General features: G+C 42.6%; 1 long non-coding RNA gene across 2 annotated transcripts in view; it reads left to right on the top strand.

The window, feature by feature from the left end:
* The window catches only part of LOC138671992 (uncharacterized), a 145,872-nt gene that overhangs the window by 114,647 nt on the left and 10,992 nt on the right, over positions 1 to 20,233 (top strand). Inside the window, exon 2 of one of the 2 annotated variants that reach the window (XR_011319519.1) lies at positions 14,081 to 14,371. The exons of the other annotated variant lie outside the window; for it this stretch is intronic. This is a non-coding gene — a long non-coding RNA (uncharacterized lncRNA). The remainder of the gene's footprint in view (positions 1 to 14,080; positions 14,372 to 20,233) is intronic. 2 annotated transcript variants of the gene reach the window in all.

Here is a 20,233-nt window from a genome sequence, read left to right on the forward strand (position 1 = left end):
GACGGCTCTGGGATAATCTATGTCGCTAAAAAAGCCCAAAAAAGAAAGCGCCGCGTTTGCCCTCCTTTACCGCCGATGCTCATGAATAAAACTACATCCAAGAGACGCCCCCGTCAGAAACGAGTAAGACGCTCTGCGGACGACATCTTCTAATCAGTTACCATGGCTTTCCTGCATGACGCTTCTGTAGAGTGCGCAAAATCTGAACTGGATATTTTTGCCGTACCACCGACTCAAACAAGTATCGAGAAATCTCTATTTGTAGAAGTACAGCCTGTTGCTGCTCTGTCAGACAATGGACCGTTGGAGTTTTACATATCTGGTAGTGGTGATTATTATTATGATCTGAACAACACGCTACTGTACATAAGCTGTCGCATCGTGAAGCATGATAATACGGCCATCGCCGATGGTGCGCGTGTGGCGCTCATAAACTACCCTCTAGCCACTCTTTTTAACCAGGTCGATATTACTCTGGGAGACCGACTTATCTCACAATCGGACAATCTCTACAGCTATAGAGCCTACATAGAGACCCTTTTAAATTACAGTTCACAGACGCTGGCATCGCAATTTACAGCCGGTTTGTTCTATAAAGACACTGCGGGGCATCATAATGACAGGCGCCTGGATGGCGCAAATGCGGGATTTATCAAAAGAGCCAGTGCCGCCTCTCGCTCAAAACCCATCGACCTTTTGGGACCCATATTTGGGGATATATTTAACCAGCCAAAGTTAATATTGAACGGCCTTGACCTTAAGGTTAAACTGTCAAGAAATAAGGATACTTTCTGCCTCATGTCCGCAGAAGCCGAGCCGCTGAAGGTACAAATCTCGCAGGCGGCTCTCTATGTGAAAAGAGTGCAGGTATCACCGGCTGTCCGAATCGGCCACAGCCAGGCCCTCCTAGCAGCAACAGCCAAGTACGCTGTTGACCGAACATGCCTGAAAGTGTACAGCATCGCCGCAGGGACACGAATCACGAACCACGAGAACCTCTTCCTAGGACAGATACCAAAAACTGTTATATTGGGGTTTGTAGATAATGAGGGCTTCAGCGGTTCTTATACAAAAAACCCACTGGACTTTCACCACTACCACGTCAATCACGCGGCATTATATCTGGATGGTCAGCAGATACCCGCGAGGCCTTATAATCCTAATTTTAATGCTGATTTAGCCATCAGAGAATATATGGCGCTTGCCCATATATCGGGCAAGCAAAAGGCTGATTGTGCCATGGCGATAGATCGTGAAGAATTTATGGCTGGCTTCACGCTATTTGCTTTTGATTTATCGCCTGATCAAGAGCCTGGAGGCCATTTCTCGCTCATTAAAACAGGTAATCTGCGTGCTGAAGTCCGCTTTGCGATAGCGACACCCCACACGATAAATATGATTGTCTTTGCAGTCAACCACACCATTCTGGAAATTAATAACAGGCGAGAGATCTTGTACGATTTTAATTAAGCAACGATGGACAGTCTGCAGCTTACAGTTGTAGCGCGGTCCGATAATTATACAGACCGCATATTCGCCGGATATAGCGCGAGGCTTTCCATTTAAGAAGATTTTACAAAATTTTACGTCTGACATGCAGAATAATGATCGAGCCGTATCAGATTTTGTGACATCAAGATTTTCAGGCGCCGTTATTTGTTCATCGTGTCGTTATCAGATACAGCAAAGATGCATTTGTCAGCATCATGCTGTTAGCTAACTTAAAATTTGAGCTGTTGTTTTATCGTGAGAAATAAATCTTTTAAATTTTTTTTTTACAATATCGTGTCTTTGGTTTTTATTCGTATAAAACACGCCGCTTCTTACTTGTGTTGTAACATTGGGTCATATTATAACTTGTGTTGTGACATTGGTGCATATCTCTTCTGTGTATATAAGGCAGCCACAAGGATAAAACCTGCTACAATGTGAATAAACACAACTTGCAATGGCCTCAGTAGATAACAAATAACTTTGCAGATGCCATCTTCAGGACACAAAAAAGAGAAAGCAAATATCAATTCAGGTACAATACAAGTACAAATGTGTTATAAAACAAAGTTCTGCTTCACAAAGATCACCAAACAGCATGAGTTTGTACAAAAATATCTGACCCTCAGATAACACAGCTGTTTTCTGAGAAAGCTAATACAAAAACAAATAACCTCAGATGCCATCTTCAGGACACAATAACTTTTCTGTTTGTGAGAATAAACATTTATGGGGTACGCAAATACAACAACAATTGCTTGACCTAGGTGCTATAAGCCGCTGACCCACAGTTAACCTAATTTAGGTAATGTTCACCATTTAGTTAGTGTTTGAGAATACTTTTCACATAACAGGCTGTAGGATTGCATACAGAAACATCAGCCCTATTCACTATATGGATACACTGTGAATAAAACAAAAGCTTACAGAATCAAACTCGGGGCTACGTATAAAATCTATTATAAAACAAATGAAAAAGGTGTTATAAACCACGTGTAAAATAAATACACGACTAGGCTATAATTATAAACATGTGTTATTCCACAAAATACGGGAATAATATCAAAACTACAACAAATTAAACTATATTAAACTATATCAAAAGGGGAAATCAAACAAGGAGGGACAGCTGGATACCAGCCGTCAGACAAGGGGAGGGGAGGGGTCCAGCCGTCAAACAAGGGGAGGGGAGGGGTTACACACTTTGATACACTTTGATAGGGGCGGGGCACCTGTCAGATTGAGTTTGACGAAACCTGGCTATTATACACTACTAACACCCCATAAAATGATATGGGTCTATTTGGAACAAAAGAGAAGGAATATTTCACCCTAATAGGTTACTATAATAGCCCTTCATACCAGCAGAGGTTGTCACCCTAGACCTGCGTATTGGTGCCCCCGCTCGCCGTCGACTCTCCCTCCATTTCCCTAAACAACCTTATCCAGATAGGATGCACAGAAAAAAATCATCATAGTACCATATGCAGTAGAATTAGTACCCAACTTCTGATATAACATATGGTACGTGAAATATATCAGAGAGGGAGAAGAAATTGGCCAGAGGCAAAACACCAAAATCATATAGAGTTTAGAAACATAGGCAGATATTACAGTTGTAATATATATTCCCTTTAGAAATTAGTGCCGGAAACAGTATCCTAGAGACTGCAACATAGATCATCAGCTTGCAGATACTTCTCCAATACTATCTTTATTGCACTATAGTCAGGTTTCACAATATAGGTGTCAAAATAGATAATATCCCAGCAGATGCATCACAGGCAATCATTGTGTCATCTCTCAGTCGATATTACATTTATATATATTTCACATTACTCATGAAAAAGGAACATATATCAACAAGTTCCAAGTTGACATAACACATATAGTAAGGGAAAAAAATTCCAGCAAAAAGATCAAAGTGCTATTAGTTGCACTCCTCAGAGGGATTAGATAGTCAATTTAGACCCTCTATTCATTAGGCCGGTTTCACACGTTAGGCCGGTTTCAATTACAATCAATGTATCTGTGCAAATGTCATTGATTTTTTGCGGACCGTGTCTCCGTGTGCCAAACACGGAGACATGTCAGTGTTCGTGGGAGCGCACGGATTACACGGACCCATTAAAGTCAATGGGTCCATGTAAAACACGTACCGAACACGGACGTTGTCCTTGTGCAGTCCGTGTGCCGTGCAGGAGACAGCGCTACAGTAAGCGCTGTCCCCCCAATGGTGCTGAAGCCGTGATTCATATCTTCTCTGCAGCAGCGTTTGTTGTAAAGAAGATATGAATAATCCTTTTTTTTTGTTGTTTCTCGTGTTTAAAACAAAAGGTCCATGTCCCCACCCCCCTCCCACCCCCTGTGCGCCCGCCCGCTCGCTCGCTGTTCTTAAAATACTCACCCGGCTCCCTCGCTGGCTGGCGCTGCTTCCTGTCCTGGCCGCACCTTCTACTGTAGGAGCAGTCACGTGGGGCCGCTCATTTACAGTGATGAATATGCGGCTCCACCCCTATGGGAGGTGGAGCCGCATATTCATGACTGTAATCGGCGGCCCCACGTGACCGCTCATACAGGAGAAGGACATGAACATTTATTTTAAACACGAGAAACAAAAAAAAAAGGATTATTCATATCTTCTCTACAGCAAACGCTGCTGGAGAGAAGATATGAATCGCGGCTTCAGCACCAGATGCAGGGGACAGCGCTAAACTTTAGCGCTGTCTCCTGCACGGTGCGTGTGGTACCCAGTGGGCACACGGGCGGCACACGTGTGCCGCACGTGTGCCACAATGATGTGCCACAGAAACGCACGTGCACACAGACGCGGATAATTCCGGTACTGATTTTTCCGGTACCAGAATTATCTGGACGTGTGGGACTGCCCTTATAGTCATTCAGAAAGGTTTTAATACCCCATATAGACCAATACCAACAAATGGCCAGTATGCATATTTCTCGACGCTTTTCCCAAAGTATTGGTTCTTCAGGAGAACATACTGGTATAGATATCCCATAAAAAGGGAGACTTATCTTGTCTATAGATCAGGGCGACAACGTGGGAATAATGCCATATTAGCATGTCAGGAGCCGATACCTGCCATCTTTTCAAACCTCCTTTCAACCCCACCATTTATGGCATCTAGCCTTATCGCTTCCGGGGGATCGGAACATCCGCATCCTGTGTTTTTGGAATACAGATGCGGTCCACCCGGCGCAGGCGCACATACCACGTCCATAGTACCAATGAGACGTACACTGTGGTAAATCATTTGAAAGCAGTCCTGGCTCTTGGAGCGCAGATGCGTTCCACCGGGCGCATGCGCACATAGGCTGTGCAGATATGCCCTCCACATCAAGGGAACCAGTGCGCTCCACTGTGCACAAACGTTGGCAGCAAACAACATGCAGGCAGCCAAGGCTCAGATACCTTCCACCAGGTGCATGCGCACACAAATTGTGCAAATATCTCCTCTATATCAAGGGCACCAATGCATTCCACTGGGCGCACTGTATCTTGCAGGGAGCTATATTCATAAGTAGATAATTACTTTCATATTATTAGTTTATTAAAAATCAGGTGGATCATATGACCATTTGTTATCTATTTCAAACATCTTTTTCTGAGGGGTATAGTTTTTAAATGGGGGTAACCAATTTGTTACAAAATGATAAAGTGAATGTAGTATAAAAATACTGATACGGACCAAAACCCATTAGGGTCAATGAGCCCACATAACAGGGTTTCCTCCAGGATAGTCCAGCAGGGAGGCACAGGCTGCCACACTATATAGGGATGTGGGGTCACACAAAACAGCCAAACTGTAGCTGTTCATTTAGGCCGTCTGGAGACACACTATTCATACGGTGGACCCATCTTGCCACCTTTTGTAGAAGTAGACGGTTCTAGTCCCCACCCCCAGTTGAACCCCCCCAATTCTAACTCCAACCCTAACCCCAACCCACCCCCAACTCTAATGCCAACTCTAACTATAACCCTAACCACAAACCTAACCCTAACGCACCCCTAACCCTAATCTCAACCCTAACCCTAAAGCTAACCCCAACCCTAACCGTAGTCCTAACTTTAGCCCCAACCCTAACACTAACTCTAATAGGAAAATGGAAATAAATGTTTTTATTTTATTATTTTTCCCTAACTAAGGGGGTGATAAAGGGGTTTTTATTTACTATTTATAGCGGGGTTTTATAGTGTTTTTTATATTTGGCAGCTGTCACACACTAAAAGACGCTTTTTATTGCAAAAAATAGTTTTTGCATCACCACATTTAAATTTTTCCATATTTTGGTCCACAGAGTCATGTGAGGTCTTGTTTTTTGCGGAACGAGTTGATGTTTTTATTGGTACCATTTTCGGGCTCATGACATTTTTTTGATCGCTGTTTATTCCGATTTTTGTGAGGCAGAATGAACAAAATCCAGCAATTCATGAATTTCTTTTGGGGGGGCGCTTATACCTTTCCACGCCTGGTAAAATTGATAAAGACGTTTTACTCGTCGGGTCAGTACGATGACAGCGCTTCCTCATTTATATCATTTTTTTATGTTTTGGCGCTTTTATACAATAAAAACTATTAATATAAAATATAATTATTTTTGCATTACTTTATTCTGAGAGCTATAACTTTTTTTTTTCTGGTGATGGAGCTACATGGCAGCTTATTTTTTGCGGGACAAGATTACATTTTCAGTGGTACCAGGCTTATTTATATCCGTCTTTTTGATCGTGTGTTATTCCACTTTTTGTTCGGCGGTATGATAAAGCATTGTTTTTTGCCTTGTTTTTTTATTGTTTTTTTTATGGTGTTCACTTAAGGGGTTAACTGGTGGCACAGTTTTATAGGTCGGGTTGTTTCAGACGCGGTGATAATAAATATGTGTACTTTTATTTTTAGACTTTTTTAAAATTCAAATATTTATGTATTGATGGAATAAATATTGATTTTTGTATTATTATTTTTTGTAATATTTTTACAATTATTAAAAAAAAAGTTTTAAATTCATTCTAACTTTTACACTTTGTCCCACTATGGGACACTTATTATATGCAGGCTGATTTCTTATATGGCATGCACATCTGCACACACTGACCTCAGAGACTTCCTGACATGCACTGCGCATGACAGGAATTCTCTCAGCTCTGGTAACCTGGATGTCGTTGGGAGCGATCGGGACCCCGTGTCATGCCATTGGGTATCCGATCCAAAGGCAGAGGAGCTGTCATCCCCTCTGCCAGCTCTGGAACACTGCGATCATGTTTGATCGCAGTGTATTGGGGGTTAAAGTGCCGGGAGCGGTCCGTGACCACTCCTTGCACTTAGTGCCGGGTATCAGCTGTGAGAATCAGCTGACACCCGGCCGCGATCAGCTGCGCTCCCCCAGGTGCAAAATCGCCTGGATGTATCCATACATCCAAGGTCGTTAAGTAAGTACCAGGCAACCTGGACGTATGGATACGTCTAAGTGCGTAAAGGGGTTAATGAGATTTGCAAGCTTTCTGAATGTAGTAGGTGAGGATAGAGTGAGCAGATGGTTAAGTGATTTGTGAGTGTCTCTTGCGTTGTATGATGGGACTGAATGGATCTGTGCACCTTATGATTGTGAAAAGAGCATGAGTGCTGTACATTGGTGGAGAGAGGGGCTGATATGGATGGACTGCAAAGAGTTTGTGCAAGGACAGTGGATGTGAGTGAATGCTGCAGCCAAAATATAAATTATACAAATACATATGGGGAATATTTGATGCAATCCAAATGTTCTGGAAGTAGGTTTCTTTGAATGTCTTACCTGTTGTGAATTCTGTGGCAGAGCTCCCTCCTGTGGTCACAAGTGGTACTTCGGCTGGTTCTCTCTGTGAGCTTCCGTTGGTGGAGGAGAGTGGTACTGCGGCTTCTGAGTTTCCTTCCTCAGGTGATGTGGTGAAGTCGTTAGGTGCTGCTGTATTTAACTCCACCTAGTGCTTTGATCCTGGCCTCCAGTCAATGTTCTAGTATAGGACCTGTTTCCTCCTGGATCGTTCCTGTGGCCTGCTGCTCTGCATAGCTAAGTTCCGCTTTTGCTATTTTGTTTGCTGTTTTTTTCTGTCCAGCTTGCTTTTTGTTTTTTTCTTGCTTGCTGGAAGCTCTGGGACGCAGAGGGTGTACCTCCGTGCCGTTAGTTCGGTACGGAGGGTCTTTTTGCCCCCTTTGCGTGATTGTTTGTAGGGTTTTGTGTTGACCGCAAAGATACCTTTCCTATCCTCGCTCTGTTCAGTAAGTCGGGCCTCACTTTGCTAAATCTATTTCATCTCTACGTTTGTCTTTTCATCTTAACTCACAGTCATTATATGTGGGGGCTGCCTTTTCCTTTGGGGTATTTCTCTGAGGCAAGGTAGGCTTATTTTCTATCTTCAGGCTAGCTAGTTTCTCAGGCTGTGCCGAGTTGCATAGGGAGCGTTAGGCGCAATCCACGGCTGCCTCTAGTGTGGTTGGAGAGGATTAGGGATTGCGGTCAGCAGAGTTCCCACGTCTCAGAGCTCGTTCTATGTTTTTGAGTTATAGTCAGGTCACTGTATTTGCTCTGACTTCTATGTCCATTGTGGTACTGAATTACCTTATCATAACAGTACTGGAGGACAAAAGTACTAATGATTCTCAATAGAGGGAAAAAAGAAGTTCTGAGACCATTTTTTTTTCTCTGCACTGTGTTTTGCCTTTTTTTTTTTCCCTAGACATTTGGGTGGTTCAGGACACAGGTGTAGCGATGGACATTAAAGGTCTGTCTTCATGTGTGGATCAGCTCACGGCAAGAGTACAAAATATTCAAGACTTTGTGGTTCAGAATTCTATGTTAGAACCAAGAATTCCTATTCCTGATTTGTTTTTTGGAGATAGAACTAAATTTCTGAGTTTCAAAAATAATTGTAAACTATTTCTGGCTTTGAAACCTCGCTCCTCTGGTGACCCAGTTCAACAAGTTAGGATCATTATTTCTTTATTACATGGCGACCCTCAAGACTGGGCATTTTCCCTTGCGCCAGGAGATCCTGCATTAAGTAATATCGATGCGTTTTTCCTGGCGCTCGGATTGCTGTACGATGAACCTAATTCAGTGGATCAGGCAGAGAAAAATTTGCTGGCTCTGTGTCAGGATCAGGATGAGATAGAGGTATATTGTCAGAAATTTAGAAAGTGGTCCGTACTCACTCAATGGAATGAAGGTGCGCTCGCAGCTATTTTCAGAAAGGGTCTCTCTGAAGCCCTTAAGGATGTCATGGTGGGATTTCCTATGCCTGCTGGTCTGAATGAGTCTATGTCTTTGGCCATTCAGATCGGTCGACGCTTGCGTGAGTGTAAATCTGTGCACCATTTGGTGGTATTATCTGAGTATAAACCTGAGCCTATGCAGTGCAAGAACACAGACATCTGAATGGGCTTTGTTTCTACTGTGGTGATTCCACTCATGCTATCTCTGATTGTCCTAAGCGCACTAAGCGGTTCGCTAGGTCTGCCACCATTGGTACGGTACAGTCAAAATTTCTTTTGTCCGTTACCTTGATCTGCTCTTTGTCATCTTATTCTGTCATGGCATTTGTGGATTCAGGCGCTGCCCTGAATTTGATGGACTTGGAGTATGCTAGGCGTTGTGGGTTTTTCTTGGAGCCCTTGCAGTGTCCTATTCCATTGAGAGGAATTGATGCTACGCCTTTGGCCAAGAATAAGCCTCAGTACTGGACCCAGCTGACCATGTGCATGGCTCCTGCACATCAGGAGGTTATTCGCTTTCTGGTGTTGCATAATCTGCATGATGTGGTCGTGTTGGGGTTGCCATGGCTACAAGTCCATAATCCAGTATTAGATTGGAAATCCATGTCTGTGTCCAGCTGGGGTTGTCAGGGGGTACATGGTGATGTCCCATTTCTGTCTATTTCGTCATCCACCCCTTCTGAGGTTCCAGAGTTGTTGTCTGATTACCGGGATGTATTTGATGAGCCCAAGTCCGATACCCTACCTCCGCATAGGGATTGTGATTGTGCTATCGATTTGATTCCTGGTAGTAAATTCCCAAAGGGTCGACTGTTTAATTTATCTGTGCCTGAGCACGCCGCTATGCGGAGTTACGTGAAGGAGTCCTTGGAGAAGGGGCATATTCGCCCGTCATCGTCGCCATTAGGAGCAGGGTTCTTTTTTGTAGCCAAGAAGGATGGTTCGCTGAGACCTTGTATAGATTACCGCCTTCTAAATAAGATCACGGTTAAATTTCAGTACCCCTTGCCGTTGTTATCTGATTTGTTTGCTCGGATTAAGGGGGCTAGTTGGTTCACCAAGATAGATCTTCGTGGTGCATATAATCTTGTGCGTATTAAGCGAGGCGATGAATGGAAAACTGCATTTAATACGCCCGAGGGCCATTTTGAGTATCTAGTAATGCCATTCGGACTTGCCAATGCTCCATCAGTGTTTCAGTCCTTTATGCATGACATCTTCCGAGAGTACCTGGATAAATTCCTGATTGTGTACTTGGATGATATTTTGATCTTCTCGGATGATTGGGAGTCTCATGTGAAGCAGGTCAGAACGGTGTGTCAGGTCCTGCGTGCTAATTCTTTGTTTGTGAAGGGATCAAAATGTCTCTTTGGTGTTCAGAAGGTTTCATTTTTGGGGTTCATCTTTTCCCCTTCTACTATCGAGATGGACCCTGTTAAGGTCCAAGCCATCCATGATTGGACTCAGCCGACATCTCTGAAAAGTCTGCAAAAGTTCCTGGGCTTTGCTAATTTTTATCGTCGCTTCATCTGCAATTTTTCTAGTATTGCTAAACCATTGACCGATTTGACCAAGAAGGGTGCTGATGTGGTCAATTGGTCTTCTGCTGCTGTGGAAGCTTTTCAAGAGTTGAAGCGTCGTTTTTCTTCTGCCCCTGTGTTGTGTCAACCAGATGTTTCGCTTCCATTCCAGGTCGAGGTTGATGCTTCTGAGATTGGAGCAGGGGCTGTTTTGTCGCAGAGAAGTTCTGATTGCTCGGTGATGAAACCATGCGCCTTCTTTTCCAGGAAGTTTTCGCCTGCTGAGCGAAATTATGATGTTGGCAATCGAGAGTTGCTGGCCATGAAGTGGGCATTCGAGGAGTGGCGTCATTGGCTTGAAGGAGCTAAGCATCGCGTGGTGGTCTTGACTGATCATAAGAACTTGACTTATCTCGAGTCTGCCAAGCGGTTGAATCCTAGACAGGCTCGTTAGTCGCTGTTTTTTGCCCGTTTTGACTTTGTGATTTCGTACCTTCTGGGCTCTAAAAATGTGAAGGCGGATGCTCTGTCTAGGAGTTTTGTGCCCGACTCTCCGGGTTTATCTGAGCCGGCGGGTATTCTCAAAGAGGGAGTAATTGTGTCTGCCATCTCCCCTGATTTGCGGCGGGTGCTGCAAAAATTTCAGGCTAATAAACCTGATCGTTGCCCAGCGGAGAAACTGTTTGTCCCTGATAGGTGGACGAATAAGGTTATCTCTGAGGTTCATTGTTCGGTGTTGGCTGGTCATCCTGGAATCTTTGGTACCAGAGAGTTAGTGGCTAGATCCTTTTGGTGGCCATCTCTGTCGCGGGATGTGCGTTCTTTTGTGCAGTCCTGTGGGATTTGTGCTCGGGCTAAGCCCTGCTGTTCTCGTGCCAGTGGGTTGCTTTTGCCTTTGCCGGTCCCGAAGAGGCCTTGGACACATATCTCTATGGATTTTATTTCAGATCTTCCCATCTCTCAAAAAATGTCAGTCATTTGGGTGGTTTGTGATCGCTTCTCTAAGATGGTCCATTTGGTACCCTTGTCTAAATTACCTTCCTCCTCTGATTTGGTGCCATTGTTCTTCCAGCATGTGGTTCGTTTACATGGCATTCCAGAGAATATCGTTTCTGACAGAGGTTCCCAGTTTGTTTCGAGGTTTTGGCGAGCCTTTTGTGCTAGGATGGGCATTGACTTGTCTTTTTCCTCGGCTTTCCATCCTCAGACTAATGGCCAGACCGAACGAACCAATCAGACCTTGGAAACATATCTGAGATGCTATGTTTCTGCTGATCAGGATGACTGGGTGTCCTTTTTGCCTTTGGCTGAGTTCGCCCTTAATAATCGGGCCAGCTCGGCTACCTTGGTTTCGCCGTTTTTCTGCAACTCTGGGTTCCATCCTCGTTTCTCTTCAGGGCAGGTTGAGTCTTCGGACTGTCCTGGTGTGGATACTGTGGTGGACAGGTTGCAGCATATTTGGACTCATGTAGTGGACAATTTCACCTTGTCCCAGGAGAAGGCTCAACGTTTCGCTAATCGCAGACGCTGTGTGGGTCCCCGACTTCGTGTTGGGGATTTGGTTTGGTTATCTTCTCGTCATATTCCTATGAAGGTTTCCTCTCCTAAGTTTAAACCTCGTTTCATTGGTCCGTATAGGATTTCTGAGGTTCTTAATCCTGTGTCTTTTCGTCTGACCCTTCCCGATTCTTTTTCCATTCATAACGTATTCCGTATTCCATAGGTCATTGTTGCGGAGATACGTGGCACCTATGGTTCCATCTGTTGATCCTCCTGCCCCGGTTTTGGTGGAGGGGGAGTTGGAGTATATTGTGAAGATTTTGGATTCTCGTGTTTCAAGACGGAAACTCCAGTATCTGGTTAAGTGGAAGGGTTATGCTCAGGAAGATAATTCCTGGGTCTTTGCCTCTGATGTCCATGCTCCCGATCTTGTTCATGCCTTTCATATGGCTCATCCTGGTCGTCCTGGGGGCTCTGGTGAGGGTTCGGTGACCCCTCCTCAAGGGGGGGGGTACTGTTGTGAATTCTGTGGCAGAGCTCCCTCCTGTGGTCACAAGTGGTACTTCGGCTGGTTCTCTCTGTGAGCTTCCGTTGGTGGAGGAGAGTGGTACTGCGGCTTCTGAGTTTCCTACCTCAGGTGATGTGGTGAAGTCGTTAGGTGCTGCTCTATTTAACTCCACCTAGTGCTTTGATCCTGGCCTCCAGTCAATGTTCTAGTATAGGACCTGTTTCCTCCTGGATCGTTCCTGTGGCCTGCTGCTCTGCATAAGCTAAGTTCCGCTTTTGCTATTTTGTTTGCTGTTTTTTTCTGTCCAGCTTGCTTTTTGTTTTTTTCTTGCTTGCTGGAAGCTCTGGGACGCAGAGGGTGTACCTCCGTGCCGTTAGTTCGGTACGGAGGGTGTTTTTGCCCCCTTTGCGTGGTTGTTTGTAGGGTTTTGTGTTGACCGCAAAGATACCTTTCCTATCCTCGCTCTGTTCAGTAAGTCGGGCCTCACTTTGCTAAATCTATTTCATCTCTACGTTTGTCTTTTCATCTTAACTCACAGTCATTATATGTGGGGGCTGCCTTTTCCTTTGGGGTATTTCTCTGAGGCAAGGTAGGCTTATTTTCTATCTTCAGGCTAGCTAGTTTCTCAGGCTGTGCCGAGTTGCATAGGGAGCGTTAGGCGCAATCTACGGCTGCCTCTAGTGTGGTTGGAGAGGATTAGGCATTGCGGTCAGCAGAGTTCCCACGTCTCAGAGCTCGTTCTATGTTTTTGAGTTATAGTCAGGTCACTGTATTTGCTCTGACTTCTATGTCCATTGTGGTACTGAATTACCTTATCATAACACTTACCTGTCTCTTGCCCTATCTAACTGCCATGTTCAACTGTCAGGCAATTTGAAGAAAATGCATTTGGAATAAAATGTGCATAAATGCCCCCCTACATACTGTTAATGCTTCCCCAAAGCTTTGTCTGAATGTATAGGAGGTGTTTTCTTAGATCTATCACTAATTTGACTCTTTATTCGTTAACAATCAATCAACTAAGTTAAGACAGCAAGAGACAATAAGTGTAGAGATACGAACAAATTTGCAATCCAACATGGATCATAAAACGCTTTGAGCCTTTGGAATGACCTTACAGCATCAGGGACCAGATCAGTAAGATGAATTAATTATATACCATTAAAACATGCTTGCAGAGATGAAAATAAGGTTGCAGGATATAGGTAGCAGATGAATGAAATATATTGCAGCAGGCCAAGATGTGTAACAATCATTAAAAAGATGTCTGTCCTGTCCATTCATATATTTGTAAATTGTAATTCGATCAGCTCTAAACCTTCGTTTTCTCAAACTAAATAATACTAAGTTTTATAACACTCAGGTCACCTGTGTCCTTAATAATTTTGGTCACTGATACTGATAGTGTGGACACACTAGTAACTTGTGTCGAGACAAAACTATGTTCTTGCCATATGCATCTATGCCTCTTTTAATGCATCCCATTATTTTATTTGCCTTGGCAGCAATTGCTTGGCACTGGCTACAAAAGTTTTTTTGCTATCTACTAATATAATCCAGTCTATTTTAGTGGAACATTTACTCAGTGATTTTCCATTTAGTACATAAACATAAATTTTATTTCCTCTGGCCAAGTTCATGATTTACATTAAACTTAATTTGCCATTTTTCAGCTCATGCTTCCAGTTTACCCAAGTTCATCTGTAATATTAAATTATCCCCCTCTATGTATAAAACCTTACAGCTTAGTTAATCTGCAAAAAGTTTTATTCCATTGTGTATGTCCTCTACAGGGTCATTGATGAATATGTTAATGGAGGGGTGTGGCCTGACCGCTGATCATGGCGGCTGCTTGAGATCTGAGCTCCAGCAAACCTCCGACCTAAAAGCGAAACATACCAACTCTCATCCAGTGAAACAGCTCCTCCGATATACGAACACCCGGTGATCGCAATGCCTAGGGTTAGGTCTTGCAAGCAGTGCTCTCCAGCCAAGCCTAATGACTTTTTCGCCAGAGATACAACTCCAGCACAAGCGGGCAAAATGGCATCGTCTCAAAAGTCCACATAAACTGTTTTGAGGAGGTAAGTTCCAGAGTGTATCAGATTGGTCCATGTTTCATGTTGTGTTATGGGGTTATTTTTGGTGAGATACTCCAGGTTAGCATCTCTTACAAAACACACAGTGATGATGGTCGTCATTTCAACAAATTTTACATAAATCCACAGTACAACCAAATATAAGAAATAGTGATGAGCGAATATACTCGTTACTCGAGATTTCTCGAGCATGCTCGGGGGTCCTCCAAGTATTTTTTAGTGCTCGGAGATTTTGTTTTTTTAGCCGCAGCTGAATGATTTACATCTGTTAGCCAGCTTGATTACATGTGGGGATTCCCTAGCAACCAGGCAACCCCCACATGTACTTATGCTGGCTAACAGATGTAAATCATTCAGCTGCGGCAAGAAAAACTAAATCTCCAAGCACTAAAAAATACTCGGAGGACACCCGAGCGTGCTCGGGAAATCTCAAGTAACGAGTATATTCACTCATCACTAGTAAGAAACTTTGCTAACTATATTAGCAGAGAAATCTACTTCTTTCTCTCCTAATTAGCCACTTTTTTCCATACCCCCATGAACTCTTCATTCACTCTGTATGTGCACACGTTCAGGATTGCATCAGGATTTGGTCAGGATTTTTCATCAGTATTTGTAGCCAAAACCAGGAGTGGGTGATAAATACAGAAGTGGTGCATATGTTTCTATTATACTTTTCCTCTAATTGTTCCACTCCTGGTTTTGGCTACAAATACTTATGAAAAATCCTGACCAAATCCTGATGCAATCCTGAACGTGTGCACATACCCTAAAAAAAACTACTCAAATCGGTATTGGTTAGAGCAAGACGGACTGACACCACAGTGAGGAGTCAGATTACACCTATTATACTTTATGAAGAAGGGAGCGGGAATAAAGCGCAATCAGCACAGTGAGATCCCAGACAGATGTGAGCAAACAAAAGCATATAGAGCTGCAGCTTCACGTGACTGTTTCACCTCACTATAGTGCTGAATTCACAGCCACCGAGCTCACTACTGCTGTATAATCTTCTCCATGCTGATCCTGCATCTATCTCTCTCATCTGCTACAGAGGATGGAGAGCAGGAATCCCACAGTCTTCACCCACTAGCTCAAAGAGAACTGAACACTAAAGATAGAGCTTGCCAAGTGGAAAACTGGTGAAGAATGCAATGCAGAACACTGTAAATGTAACACAATTTGGAAAGTCATAAATTGGCCAAAAATAGTGTTATTCCTCATGACAACTGCATCCGAAAAGTTACCTGAAAAAAAATAAGGCATCTTTATTAGGAGACTGCCCCAATAACACATTTCGCTCTCCCTAAAAAACAATATCATATCGGCAGCAAATATCTCGGCCTTTCATTTATGGTATAATACACCCAAATTATTACCCAAATCATTTACCCAGCTCAATGTTATCTTTGTCTAAATTAAAAAAGACTCCACACAGTAGTTTCACAAAGGTAATTACTAAAACAGAAACTAAATTGTCGAAATAGAGTAACTAGGTATTTATTTCAGGGTGTGTATTTGTATGCCCCTATTTAGTTACCCACATCTGCCACCCAGATAGCGGTATCAGTTTCCTCCAGTATGTCTAGATGGAAGCTGCTACTTTACCATGACCTGTAGCTGCAGTTACACAAAACCGATGACACTTTCCTGACTCAACAAGGCTCATTTAACCCTCTGATTTCAAAGTCAAGCAGCACTAATACTATACTTTCACTTCATAGGGAATACATATACTGCAATATTTACCATTTTTCTTTTTAATCGCAATTGTACTTTGAAGAATTTAGATGTAACACCCAAATCCCACTACCTCTTCCTTCTACTGAACCTAACTTACAGGACTGAAGATCCCAAATGAGGTGTTATACTAAGCACCTCAATTAGCTAAAAAAAATCTACCATCTACCATGGTTAAATCCACTGCACTGGAACATGATAAGATGATTGCAGAGTGACGTTTTCAATGAAAAATTAGATTTTGAAACACAATACACAGTACAGCTATCGAAAGTTCACGCCCAGGGAATCGAATAAAAGAGAAGTGCCAGTGATGTCAGAAGTCAGATGACTCCCTGCTACATGCAGAAGATCCTATCAGATCACTTTGTGGATTAAAAGCCTTCTGAATTAAATAGGTAACCTCATCTTATTCCAAAGCAGCTGGAGAAGGTTGCACCTCCTTTTTTAAGATCAGCTTAAGGGACTATTCACACATCATTATTTTTGGTCAGACATTCAGCAGTATCTGGAAGACAAAACTAGGAGTGGTTCAAAAACCTGAAGAAATTTGAATCTTTCAATTATACTATATAAAATCCACTACTAATTTAGTTTTACAAATACTGATGACTCACTGACCAAAGAAGCTGAAATATGAAGAACTTAATAGTGAGATGGGACCCTTCTGTCTTCACTGCCATAAGATTTTCAGAATATATATACACAAGTGCTTCTCACTAAATTAGAATATCATCAAAAAGTTAATTTATCTCAGTTCTTCAATACAAAAAGTGAAACTCATATGTTATATAGAGTCATTAAAAACAGAGTGATCAATTTCAAGTGGTTATTTCTGTTAATATTGATTATTATGGCTTACAGCCAATGAAAACCCAAAAGTCATTATCTCAGTAAATTAGAATAATTAACAAAAAAAAACACCTGCAAAGGCTTCCTAAAGAATTACAAAGGTCCCTTAGTCTATTTCAGTAGGCTCCACAATCATGGGGAAGACTGCTGACTTGACAGATGTCCAGAAGGCAGCCATTGACACACTCCACAAGGAGGGTAAGCCTCTCATATTTCACTTTTTGTATTGAAGAACTGAAATAAATTAACTTTTTGATAATCTAATTTATTGATAAGCAAGTTTACAAATAACTTGATTTTTTTTTGCTGTGATTCTCCTGCAATGAGAGCTTTTAGCTATAGTCTACAGTGGTTTCCATGAAGCTTGGCCACTAGTGTCTTCCCAGACCCACAGCGTGAAGAAGTTACATTTCAAGTGAGGAGTCAACTCCTAACAAGATAGCCCCTCTCTTCAGCCCACTGATTTATATACAACAGTTATCTGATTGCATCCCTCCTCCTCAGCATCGGACAGGCTGCTGTTTTAAATCTTGCAAAATCACTGCCCAAAACCATATGCAAATTGCCCCTTCAGAGAAAAAGAGGACTTGAACTCTATAGCGCCACTTGTTGGAAGTAGCGATCCTAAAAGCCTCTGAGAAACCTTACCCATTAGACCTCTGGCCAAAACCATTGATTTCTCCTAGAGCAGTTCTCTTAATCAGGGGTGTCAAACTGCATTCCTCGAGGGCTGCAAACAGGTCATCTTTTCAGGATTTCCTTGTACTGCACAGGTGATAATTTAATCACCAACTCTTTATTTATGTAGGTGATTAAATTATCACCTGTGCAGTACAAGGAAATCCTGAAAACATGACCTGTTTGCAGCCCTCGAGGAATGCAGTTTGACACCCCTGCTCTTAATCATGGATCTAGTTGTCCTAAGCCGCATGCTTTTTCGAACGCTCTGTCATCTCTGCAAATATGTAGTGATAGCAGTGGAGACTCAGAAATAAACACTGATAGCTGAATTTATGTTGAGCTTTTAGGCATGGTTCAGATGGACAAATTGTATGGTCTGAATATGGACTGATTGTGAAATACAGCTATCTGAACCTGGTCGAAAGCTGAAATCCAGCAAATATTTTTGCATACATTGTGCTGCAGAGGCTATTATTAAACAACAATGTAGGGGTTCTTTTGTTTACATGTTTTACTAGACTTTCCATTTCTGGGTTGCCTGCATTTCTTTGGTTCTCTCATAGTTCCCCTAAAGCAGGTTACATTTCTCATTATGTTTATGGTTTTGCATAGGGGATGAAGTCTCATCCAATTAAATTTTTTTTGCACTGAATTCTACTTAAGGGGAGCATTGAAAAATCAGTGAAATAAAATGCTGTCGCCTCACACTTGTGACACTAGTCAGGACTCACGGACAGGCCGTGAGGCAGAGAAGTCAGATGTTCCAGGGTCAGTACCAAGAGAGCGTGTTGTAAACTAAGGGAAAAGACGAAGACATAAGTCAGGTCACAGTCCAGGGTCAGAATAGCAGAGAAAACAAATGGGTAGTCAGAACACAGTCCAAAAGGTCAGGCAGCAGAAGATCAGACCACACCAGAGAGAGGAAGCTTTGACTTGCAGTGATATGGGCCACACAGCAAAGCTGTCCACGACTGAGTCCCAGACACACTGAGCGAAGGAATCATAACACGCTACACTCTCAGTGAATCCTATGTGATGCAGCTTCAGCATGTCTCCTCTACCTCCTGCATGTGATAGGTTTCTCTCTGTCAGCTGTTATAAGGATGAGGCAGAAGAGACGGGATGGAGGTGCATCTCTTGGGGTACACTGGATACGCTGGGCAAAGCACACAAGGATGCTATAGACAGGCAGAGCAATCATAGAAAGAATAGCTAAAGCTGTATGAGGACATACAAAGCAACAGGTGCATTGATAGGGGATGTGAGTGTGAGCTGACAGGAGGGCTAGGGTAGGTGATGATGTCATCCTGTAGTTCACAGAGAGTTAATAGACGGACATTCAGTTCATGTAGGAGACTGAAGATTATACAAATGACAATAAAGAAGTGGTACAAAAAGTTTGGTTACAATTAAGCTTGAAAAATAACTACAATGCTAGAATAGTGCTGGTGAAGTTTATCAATAAATACAGTGTGTTTTCATACATACAGTATATAGGATCAATTTCCAGAATCGGAAAAGTAAAGTTCGCGTCTCACATTCAGCTAGAGTTTTTTCAGTCTCCTGACTTGTCACACAAATAAGGACTTGCTATAATTAAGTCATCTATTTGTGCCCTTTTAGCATTCTATTTTTGCATGAACAGAAACAGCCTACTCCTAGGAGGCATTTTAAGCAATAATGGAAAGCCATATTAACCGTTTATAATTATTAAAACTTTTGACAACATTTTCCCACTATATTATTTCATGCGACACATACGAGGTTTAATTGTTTTCAACAATAAATTATGCCGTCCCACCACAAGAAAATTTGCATGTTTCTAAAAAAAGTAATGTAGCACAGTCACAAACACACACGTGGTCAAAATTGTTGGTACCCCTCGTTTAATGACCCACAATGGTCATAGAAATAACTTGAATCTGACAAAAGTAATAATAAATAAAAAATCTATGACAATGAACAAATGAAAGTCAGACATTGCTTTTCAACTATGCTTAATATTTTGTTGCACAACCTTTTGAGGCAATCACTGCAATCAAACGATTCCTGCACCTGTCAATGAGACTTCTGCACCTCTCGACAGGTATTTTGGCCCACTCCTCAAGAGCAAACTGCTCCAGTTGTCTCGTGTTTGAAGATTGCCTTTTCCAGACGGCATGCTTCAGCTCTTTCCAAAGATGCTCAATAGGATTTAGGTCAGGGCTCATAGAAGGCCACTTCAGAATACTCCAATGTTTTCCTCTTAGCCATTATTGGGTGTTTTTAGCTGTATATTTTGGATCATTATCCTGTTGCAAGACCCATGACCTGCGACTGAGACCGAGTTTTCTGACACTGGGCAGCACATTTCTCTCTAGAATCCCTTGATAGTCTAGAGATTTCTTTGTACCATGAACAGATTCTAGACCCCCTTTGCCAGATGCAGCAAAGCAGCCCCAGAACATAACATAGCCTCCTCCATGTTTCACTTTAGGGACTGTGTTCTAGCCTTGATATGCTTCATTTTTCCGTCTGTGAACATAGAGCTGATGTGCATTGCCAAAAAGTTCAGCAATTATTAATATTAGTCAA

The sequence above is a fragment of the Ranitomeya imitator genome, chromosome 3, assembly GCF_032444005.1.
Source record: "Ranitomeya imitator isolate aRanImi1 chromosome 3, aRanImi1.pri, whole genome shotgun sequence".
Classification (NCBI taxonomy): Eukaryota; Metazoa; Chordata; class Amphibia; order Anura; family Dendrobatidae; genus Ranitomeya; species Ranitomeya imitator.